Source organism: Labrus mixtus, chromosome 6 (assembly GCF_963584025.1).
Source record: "Labrus mixtus chromosome 6, fLabMix1.1, whole genome shotgun sequence".
Taxonomy (NCBI): domain Eukaryota; kingdom Metazoa; phylum Chordata; class Actinopteri; order Labriformes; family Labridae; genus Labrus; species Labrus mixtus.
Window position 1 is genome coordinate 10,178,046 of NC_083617.1, and position 10,629 is coordinate 10,188,674.

The following is a 10,629-nucleotide window of genomic DNA, read 5'->3' on the forward strand; positions in this document are numbered from 1 at the left end:
TAAATTAAGTGTCACCTTCTGAGACCCTGTCCAAAGCTGAAAAAGCACTACTCGTGCTCAAGGAAAGGGCATTCATGCATTCGTGACAAAAAGATGCAGAATATCATCAATTAGTTTTGCATTCAAATGTGTTTGATCTTATGGTGCTATCACAATCAATACCCCTTATCAATGTGTGTACATATACGCCTATTACATCATCTCAATCTGTCAGCATCAGGGGTTTAAAGGCTGCTTCTGTGTTGTCCTCTTGTTACTATTCCCATGTTTACACACATTGAGTAATGCTGCACTACCAGTTTCGGCCTGTGTTGTCTGAGCACTGCACGGGTCATCTCCCCTGGATGTTGTGGGTGAGGTAATGGACGCCAAGTTAACCTTACAGCACACAGAGATAGGCGCTCTGAGTGCACATGAGAGTGGACGTACACAGGCGCCATTAGGGTTCATGATCGCTGGCGGAGTCCATCTGTGCTGTAACCAGGGGTTCATAGCGCCATTCTTTGCAGTGTTTTCGAAAAGCATCTCCCGGCAGAGAAAAAGCTGGTGCCCTCTCTCGGTTCGCCTAAGGGACAGATCAGCTTACGGAAGAAAAGAGGGCAGACATTAGTCACTGTTTTCCTGTAATACACTCTCTCTCACACACACACACACACACACACACACACACAGAGAAGAAGAAGAAACACAGAGAAGTATCTTGGGTATACCCAGACAAATGCTTGTGCATCATTATCACCCACGCACACGCTTGCATACAAAGATTTATGTAACCATTCTTAAAGCTAAAATCCCAGCAGATGCACAAACATGATCATGCTAGTGTCCCCTATGGAAACTATAGAGGGGATTACTGTAAGTGTAGGAGAGGTATGTTGCTACGTCTCTGGAGAATCTCCACCCCTTGAGCCCCTGATGTCTTTGATACCACATCTGACTGTGCTCTCGATGTCTCCGCTGCCGTCCCAGTGAGACTCCACCAGCTGGCCTCCTGCCTGGGCCTGCCGTCCCAGGAGAGCTGCGGATGAGCGCTGGGAGAGAGAGAGAGAGAGAGAGAGAGAGAGAGAGAGAGAGAGAGAGAGAATGCTTTAGGCCCGGCCCAGGGCGAGCTATTTCTGAGCCTCCCCAGTCCCATAAAAACTTAGAGCCAATCCTGCACTTTAGCAGCAATATCAATACGCCGACTTCACATCACATCGACGCAGTCTCACATTGTAATATGATATCATATCCAGAGCTGCAGATTCATCACTCGGCTCACACTGGAGATGGATAGAAGCAGAGCTCAGGAAATTGACTTAGCAAAAACATTAATGATACTTCCTTCCTTCCCACATTAGTCTGTAAAACTCAGATGCTGAGGATAGGGTTTATTTCAACTTTTTTTGTGATAATGCTAGGGCTTCAAATTAAAAATAATTAATGACTGATTGATCTATTATTGAATGTTTCTGTTTAGATTCTCAGTCAAAGACTGTGTTAGATTATTTAAAAAGGAGACTCATAATTTTTGAGTGGCTGTAATCAGTACTTTTAAATAGCCAATCATATAAGTACTTGTATAAGAGAGAGGTCACTGGTTGTGAAAAACCAACTAATACAATTATAATCTACTAAAATCTACCATTCCCCAGTTTGAGCATCTTTTAACATTTCTTTGGGAACAACTTTACCGTTCATCCACTTTCATCAGCGTCGGTTCAGGTTGCATCTGGAAGCTTTTTTCGCTTAAACATAACCCCCTGTTACTACCAAGACACTGCAGAAACATTTCAAGTGCATGTGCTACTGCAGGTTAATGAGTGTACAATGTTTATTTTTTACAGCTTTTGGATAATCCAACCACCACCCACCAGCAGGCGACAAAGTGAGCGATTTTACGCGCGATGTTAGCATAACGAGTGAAGTGCATAATGAAACTTGAATTCATCAGGTCGACAGAAATAGGACAACAATATGCAGCCTGACAGTATGATGCAGGTCTCATATTTTGTATAATGTAACACAACTATGCAATACTGTATGTCTGTAAAGCAGTAAACCATTTTTCTCAATCACCCATGTGTGCAATACTAATAAGTTGGATGAGACTGTCTTCACTGAGCTCTTTGTGAAATACTCTGTACTCTGCAATATCTACACAGTTCAACACTGCATGTTTATATAATTTTAAATAGTGTCAATATATTCAATTCACCATGCTTGTTCATAGCGTATTATTTTTTCAGATAATCTGCACTTTGGTACTTATTTCTGCTTATTCTATTTTATTCTAAATATTTGATGTCTATATTCAGTGGGTATACTCTTCATTTTTCAGTGGCCCGTCCATCACAGGATAAACAGCCTCTGTTATAAACAGTGTCATGTCAGACTACTCCTACATATTTAGTGAGTGCATACTAGCCAATTAGAGAAGAAGTAGGGAGAGTCATCCCTTCTCCATCAGGGAAAAAAATTGCATCATACTACTAAATATTGTCAATAAATCAATGGTATAAATCAGAGAAGATTTAGAAGTGGGTATACCCTATGGAGACTGAACAATAAGTGGATATTCTCTGTATACCCTGCACTACAACACTATCTATATTTCCTACTTCTATATTGTGTACTGAGAGCTACTGTCACATCCAAATTTCCCCCTCGGATTAATAAAGTATTTCTGCTTCTGATATGATGCCTCTTTCAAATCTGTCTACTCACCTGTGATGACTTACACTGAACATATCAACTGATGATGATGAAGCGAGACAGGATTAACAGCACTGCAAAAACCAGAGCAGCCATTGATGTTTTCTACCTCCCAACTGTCAAACATTGTTGATTTATTCTATTCACCATCCCCGTCTGTGCTTTTGTTTACTTCATGTGTCTTTTTCAGTTCAGATGATTCTTCACTTTCAGCCATAGCTTGGTTTGTTTTTAAAGCCTGCTTGCTTATTCTCTTCACTATTTCCGTCCTTTTTTTTCCCCCAACAGTTGCTCCATCTATATGATGTGAAGTTATAGGAAAGATGGCTAAAGAAGCTCACCTTATATACTTTTAAGAGATCATGTAAGTGTTGTGTTAGCAGTTTGGGTTAAATGTTTCCAACCCTGCGTCCAACAAAAGTCAGCTATTCATCCAAAAACAAAATCCTCCAAATGTTTGATGTGGCATTGTTTAAGCATTTGATAAATGTAAGTTCATCAAGCTATCAGTTAACTTTTTAATCATGTAACCCAAGAAAAATGTAAAAATGAGTTTAAGACGGTTTTGTGTGATGAACGGTCAAAACACATAAATGCTCTATTTGACAAACTCTTTAATCTCTCTCTGTGGACACGGTGGGATCAGCCAACATTTTACTCTTTTTTTTTTTTGCCTGATAAATGATTTTAGTGAACTATCTCATATGGTATGTGTTGATCAAATGATGTTACTCTTAATCAATATCAAGTCATTTGTTTTGGCATGAATCGCTGCTTGAACAGGAACGTCTGAGTGAAAACACTGCACTGTGATCCAAAGATGAGCTGACAGTGAGTGTGAGGGGAGAAAAAAAAAAGCTCCTGACGGTGTCTGCTCTTAAACACAGAAGAAATGTGTCTGTGAGGTGAACAGGAGGTCAGGGGTCACTGGCTGGAATGCTGCATTCCCGTCATCTACCAGGTGTGCACTGTGAGAAACATACTTAATGACCACAGTCCCGTGTACGGTGGCCCTTAGAGCTCAAATCACAGCAAGAAAGCAGTGGGAATTTGAAAAACAAAACCTTCTGTGTGGTTCCAGGCGATGGGGAAGGATTAAAGTCCAAAAAAACATCCGATTCCATGTGTCAGATATGTGCTAGCATTAGCATTATTAGCATTCAAAAGTCAAACACCGACAAACTATCCAGAATTGTATTTCAGTTCTGCTCCTCCATTTGCTCTTTTTATTCAGCCATTGCGCTGCAGTTTGTTGTTAAATTGAAGATGTATTCTTTCATTTTGTCGTCTTTCTGAGTGTGATGTTTTCTTGAGTTGTATCCGTTGTGCCAGCTGCGCAGAAATACAACAGTGACAAATTGAACGATTTGACAACAGATGCAGCGTGAAGACACACACTGCAAACGCGGACAAGACAACCAAACTGTGCGTGACACAGACTATGTTCCAGGTATTTACTGGTGTGTGCTTTTTTTCAAGCCTCCAAATTCAGGAACCAGGATAAATACACATAGTTAGCCTAAATGGTCTTGTTCTTTCCTGCTTGCTTACTCCCCGATGGGCAGACGAAGCCTTGTCTCAGAGTTGTATCTTTTGTCAACAAAATGTGAACTAAAAATAACAATAACAACTCCGTAATTGGGAAAAAGAGCTCTTTGATGTGTTTTTCTTATTTTTTGAAAATGGCTTTAGATGAGTTCTGGATTTTGTCCATCTCATCTCAGTGACAAAAAATCACATGACTCCTGGGGTTCGATTTTTTAAAGATATGAATTAAAGTGACGCTCCAGTAGCTGAAAGGGGAAACAAGACACATATTTGTTTTGCACTGTTGTCACAGTCTCTATCTTAAGTTAGTTCCTGGCTATGATAAGTAAATGGCTCTGGATGTGTCTGCTGTATAAGAGTGGACACATGTTACGACGTGAAAACAGAAAGTCACCCTCTCATTCCTCTGTCTGTTATTCCACCAAACGTCACCTATTTCCGAGGATTCTGTATAGAAAAGTGAAGTGCTGTGCTGTTCTGCACTAACTCCTAGAATAATTCTCGGGTGTGATAGAGGTGTCTCTCTTCACGCCTAAGCTGATCACAGCTGCCTAACACTGTGCCATCAAGGTGCAGGAACTAAACAGCTGTAATGTTGTCATCACACAAGCATTTACTGGTCTTGTTTCCTGCATGTGTTTATTTTAATGGCGCTAGGGAATGCGATGGTGTGTCTATGTGAGGAGTTGACCTTAGCATTGTGTATAGGAGTATAGAAATCAGGCTTTATTTACAACAAAATAAATGTTGTCTAATTAAGGGTGTTAATGTGGGTGTTTGTTGTTTGTAGTGGTTTTATGGGTCCTCACAGGTTGTTTTTGATGTGTTGCATCAAGTCTAGGGGCTATGGCAGTAATAAATAAGGACTGATATCCATCTAGAGTAATGGCCTTCCTGCTTTGTAAGGAGAGAGACAGGTTATGTAAGCTGTGGAGAATCCCTCACATCTCTCAGCCGGTGAGACAACAAATAGCCGTCCTTCCTCCCCAGCTGCACTAAAGCAACAAACTCGCATAGTGCTCGAGGTGGGATGTAATTGATGGTACTGCGCGGAATGAAATGACCCCACCTCTCAGCCTCACGTATACATGAACTCCGTCTTCTTCGCTCCCTCTCCGCAGCTCTTCACTCATGTTTGTGTTCGTAAAAAAAGTCGTGTTTTGAAAAGGTCGTCACCCCGCGTCACATTTGCGCTGAATGACTGCCCGAGACGACGAGTTGATTTGACTTTCTCGAGCTCCAAACATGTGCTACAAAGCGAGGTAATCTGTCTCCGGAGAAGCCTCTTTCTCTCTCTCTCTCTCTCCTTGCATAATAAACTGTAAACACACCTGAGTGATGAGTCACCTTACTGGGGAGCTGGGACCTACTAGCATGCCGTTATCAGGCTGTTTGTGAGGAATGCATTTAATGGAAGCTAGTTTTTAGAGAGCACGTTCCTCCCCCAGAGTAAAGCACACCATATGGAGGCTAGGTGCCAGACTTTCCTTTGCAGGAGATAAATCTAGGAGTGAGCACAGAGCTTTCAGGTAGGCCTACTGCAACATGATTCATGTTGACTCAGATTTCAGATGTTTATTTGGCCCTTTAAGTTCTCGGATGTTATGTAAAAAGCATGTTTTGAGTTGTGATATAGGCTAGTTGAAGAAGGAGTTGTGCAATTACATTTTGGTTGAGTTTGTTCGGCCATACTTTAAAGTCCTCTTTTCCTATGTATTTAATGTTTATTCGTCTCAGGACTAGGCCTGCGTGATATGAGAAAAATATGCAATGCGTGAAAACATTGTCCAATAATGCCATACATTATAAAGTGCAATAATTAAACAAAACTAAGATACATCATCCAAAATAAACCCATAAAGAAGTTTTCTTTTATTCACCACTAAATTGGCACCAATTTATCTGAGGGCAGCTGATTGCTAGCTTGAGCAACTATTACCACCAGGCCTCCATCCTTAACGTGTGCACATGCTGAGTGAGAAAATGAAACAGTTGTTCTTATTTAGAGCAATAAATTCAGACTTTTGTCATGTGTTTATTGCAAATGCTCATTTCGAGATGAATTGCACAGCTCTACTAGGGATAAGTATAAAGCATGTGGACCAATGCAACTCACTGCAGTATTTATAGCCTAAGTGAATTCTCGATGTCCTTCTCTAGATTGGCCTATAGCATGTAGACTAACTGGGAGGAAACATTTTGTAATAACTGAATAATGTCACTGAGTTAAAAAAAACTAATGATATGATCAACCTTTTCGTTTTTTAATTTGGTTCACAATGTAGACATTAATCAGATAGATAATAACAATTGTTAGCATCAGTAAAAACAGCTAATTCAAAGGGATTATTTGCAAATTATTATTTTTTCATCAATGTGTCTGAGTCAGATAGACCAGTTATTCTACCGACACCAGGGTCATCAATTTGTGAATTATGTGGCCAAAAGTTATAATAATGATCATTATTATTGAGATAAGATAAGATGAACTTTTTTGTCCTAGTGGAAAATTTGCCTTGATATTCGCAGTGCTCTGATGCAGTAACAAAATATCAACGTACATTTTATTAATCAAAATACTTAAAACTTTAAATATGTTATCATTAAACTACAACTACATCAGCTAACTGGTCTCCCTGTCGCCGCAGGGCAGCACCATCTTTATCATCAATAAGGAGTGACTTCATATTTTCCGAGCCCAATTAATTATTTTTACAAGTTTAGAGGAGAATTAAAAATAATTGCAATGTGTTTGATGATTAGACTCCACCTTCATGTCTTCATGTGAGGTCAAGAGCAGGATAGGATACCTCACTGGAGGTGGCGGTGAAGAAATCCCTTCTTCAGGATGTAGAGAGGAGTTGAAATCTGAATGGTCGAGCCTGGATGCTGATGAGTTGGATTGGAGGGGACTGGGGTGGAGGAGGGTCGCAAACGATCGGACATGAATGACAAACTGAGTTACAGTAAGAGTTAACGCCAATAATCAGATGATCACCAGAGCAGTAAGAGACAGAGAGTGAGAGAGTAGGGAGCGAAATGAATGAATGAATATGAAACATTTTTCCTGTTTACACACAGCTTCATTACAACTTGGAGTTGTATTTCTAAGAAGTTATACAACTACGCTACAAGCAAGAAGAGACATCCAAAAGTACAAGTCAACTTCAATTTTCTTGTCCCAGAGTGACAAGAACACTTTATGTGCTTAAAAAATCCAAAGAGCTGAATGCATGAACGTATAAACAGTCAACAGGAATCCTAGAAACTTTATGAAAATTAGAAACATAAAAAGTAATAAATTCAAACTACAGAATCGAAAGAATTTAGCAGTTCAAAGGTCTGAGTGATTTCTCATCAAGTTAGTCTTTGCCTTTGTCGATTTAAGTCTCCATCCAGAGGATCGGAGTGTGGAGGATGTAAGAGAGACATATGGTCTATGCATATGGCTTAGCCTATATCTGGAAATTCACTCCTATTTAATCACGCAACACTGCACAGCCAGAGAAATAAAGATGATTCCAGCTGCGGCAAAAGCTTCCTGCAGGCAATACATCCTGGTACTAACTATAGGTACTGTGTTCTCCAAGTAGAACCAATCTTTTTTGGTCAGAATAGCATGAGCGTACATTTAGGAATTGAATTGACTTAATTAACCATCGACTCTGATTGGCTCATCCACACTGAGCATGGTGGAAAATAACAGTTATGGATATTGGAAAAACTTGATGACTAGCAGCATGGCAACTCTGCCGGACAGGCGTGTGCAGTCTAATCTTCAATATATCTGTGGTCAGTTTAAAGAAAATTTAATTTTTTAATGTGTACCTAAACGAAACGGAGAAATAAATGTTGCTGCATTAGATGTTCCTATCCAAAAAGAGCTTCTTGTAAAGCTTTGACAACACGACGGATGACGGAGAAGAGCCGGAGAGTTATGATGATATGTTGTTTGGATGAAGTCCGATGAATCATTCGACATGTTTCTTAAGTAAATAAACAAGAAAATAAACAGATGGGAAAATAATACAAATGTTCTCCAGATACAAAACTGTTAGCCGGTTTGCTATTGGACTTTTTTTATTTCCAGACTAGTAGACTTTTGTAAGCTTCATTTAAAACATGGAAATAAAATTAGAATAATGAACAAAACTCTCCCGCATAGTTAATCAGACCAGCAAAGAGAATCGGTTCATCCCAACCTACCCTCTCTGAACTTTATGACCGCTCTGTGATCAGGAGAGTCACCCTGATCACAGAGGACCCCTCTCACCTCCTCCACCCCTCCACCCTGTTACTGCCATCAGGCAGACGTTACAGAGGCCCTCTGGCCCGGAAAACAAAAACATCTACAAAAAATCCTTCATTCCCTCTGCAACAACCACCCTGAACAAAATAAAATACTTTTTATCAGCTGTTGTTTTCAACAGTCCTCTTAACGTCTGTACTTTGTGTTTTTTAATGTAATGTTTGAGCCTTGACAAAGGAGAATTTTCTGTCACAGTTGGAACAGACAATAAAGTTGATCTATCTATCATACAGACAGCAGGAGTATGGAATAATAATGAGCACAAAAATGAATATTACAACAGCAAGAACAGATATTAACACAAAAACAAACGACAACGGGGGACATAGGGACTTATGAATACATAAATTGTCTACGTTTTATTAAATTGCTGTTTGAAATTCTTCTGGGGATTTACTTAGAACTTAAAGAGCTTTGGGCTCTTTGGACTGAATACTTTTGAGCTGCATTTAAATATTTTCAGCCTCATCTATCTGCAAAACAAGGTCAACGATGATCTTAATATTTTAAAAACCATTTCCACACTGACACCATAACTAAAAAGTTCAAGATGGACACCAGAATATTAAAGTCAAACCACACACTTGAACACACATAGGTTAAATTTATCCACCATCACACTTGATATCTGTGTGTATCATAAATGTGTGAACAGGAGGCATGCCGAGATTCTGACCAATAGCAGCGTCTGAAAGCAAATGTAGCGCCTCTTCAGTGAGATAAAAGGTTTCGTCTGCTCCTAAAGCGCCACATGCTCTAAAAAAAGGTTCCCTAAATCACTTCAAAGCTGTCAGGGAGTATTTTCAGAATATTTATTAATCCAGCAGTGACCTAACCGGAGCTTAAAAAGTCTTGTTACAAGAGGACTGCATAATTAGCTGCTAACCACCTCCTGCATTATGTTTGATTAGCATAACAAGAAGGTGAATCTAGAGATAGAGACTGAAGAGTCAAACGGAAATGTAAATCTTAAACTTCAGTTCAATTATGGCTCTGTCTGAACACGAACTCAAAGTGTGTTCTGAATGTAAAAAAGAAGGAAACAGCTCCTGTGAGTCTTGTGCTCGTGTCCATATCTCAGGTCTGTTATCAATTATGTATTTATATATGCATATATATTTTCTGAGTTGGTTGTATAAGAGGGAGCTATTTTCTAACTATTAGGATTATGGTAAGGGTTAAAGGGCTGCAGCTAACATATGTTTGATTTCTGATTTTTCTTTTTTCATATTTGTAGAAGCAAGCGGGGATCATTGATCATAATTACCCAGAGCCAAAAGTAATGCTCCAACTGTTGTTTTCTTTAACCCACACATTTTTCAGTTTGCCATCAAATCAGACATGAAAAAGCTGCAAATCCCCATTTAATGTGACCATCAAAATATTCTGGTGGCGTTTTAAGTAAGGAATTAATAAAAGATGAAAGTCAGCGAGAATGATAGTTGCTTGTTACTTTTCTGCAAATACGAAGATAATTTCAGATCTAATTTGATATACTTTGAGAAAGTTGAGGGCACATAACACATCAGATTTTATTTTCACATATTTTGCCTGAAAAATGTGTGTAGTTACATCGACTGGAGTTAACTGTTGAAATGAAATGAAATGTAGTGGAGTTGAAAGTGCAGAAACCCTGTTATTATTTTTGGGGAACTTGTCCTTAAGTTTAGCAGTTGAGTAAATCCAAATTCCCCCGATAAGTAGCAAGAAGACAGTAGCAGTCAGAAGTCTAAAAACACAGCTACCGGACCCCCTAAATTCCTCTGACGCATGCCAATCTCTGCAGGGGTCCCTGCAGACTGAACAAGCTTTGCACAACCTGTGGAAGCACAAGTCAGACTGGAGGTCGTCCACAGCGTCTGTAGTGAGGGCTGACAACAGTGCCACAGCAGGCCTTCACTTCAAGCATCTCATAAAAGTCTGCACAGCTAAAGATAGACACGGGCAGCAATAAATCAGAGGGGAGGGGAGGGGGGAGGGAGACCCCCAGGGCCCAAAGAGAAAGGGTGCTCAGATAGTGTAGCTTCGCTTGCTGCCATTATGCTAATCCTCAGGCTGTCACTAAACTAAACCCAGCT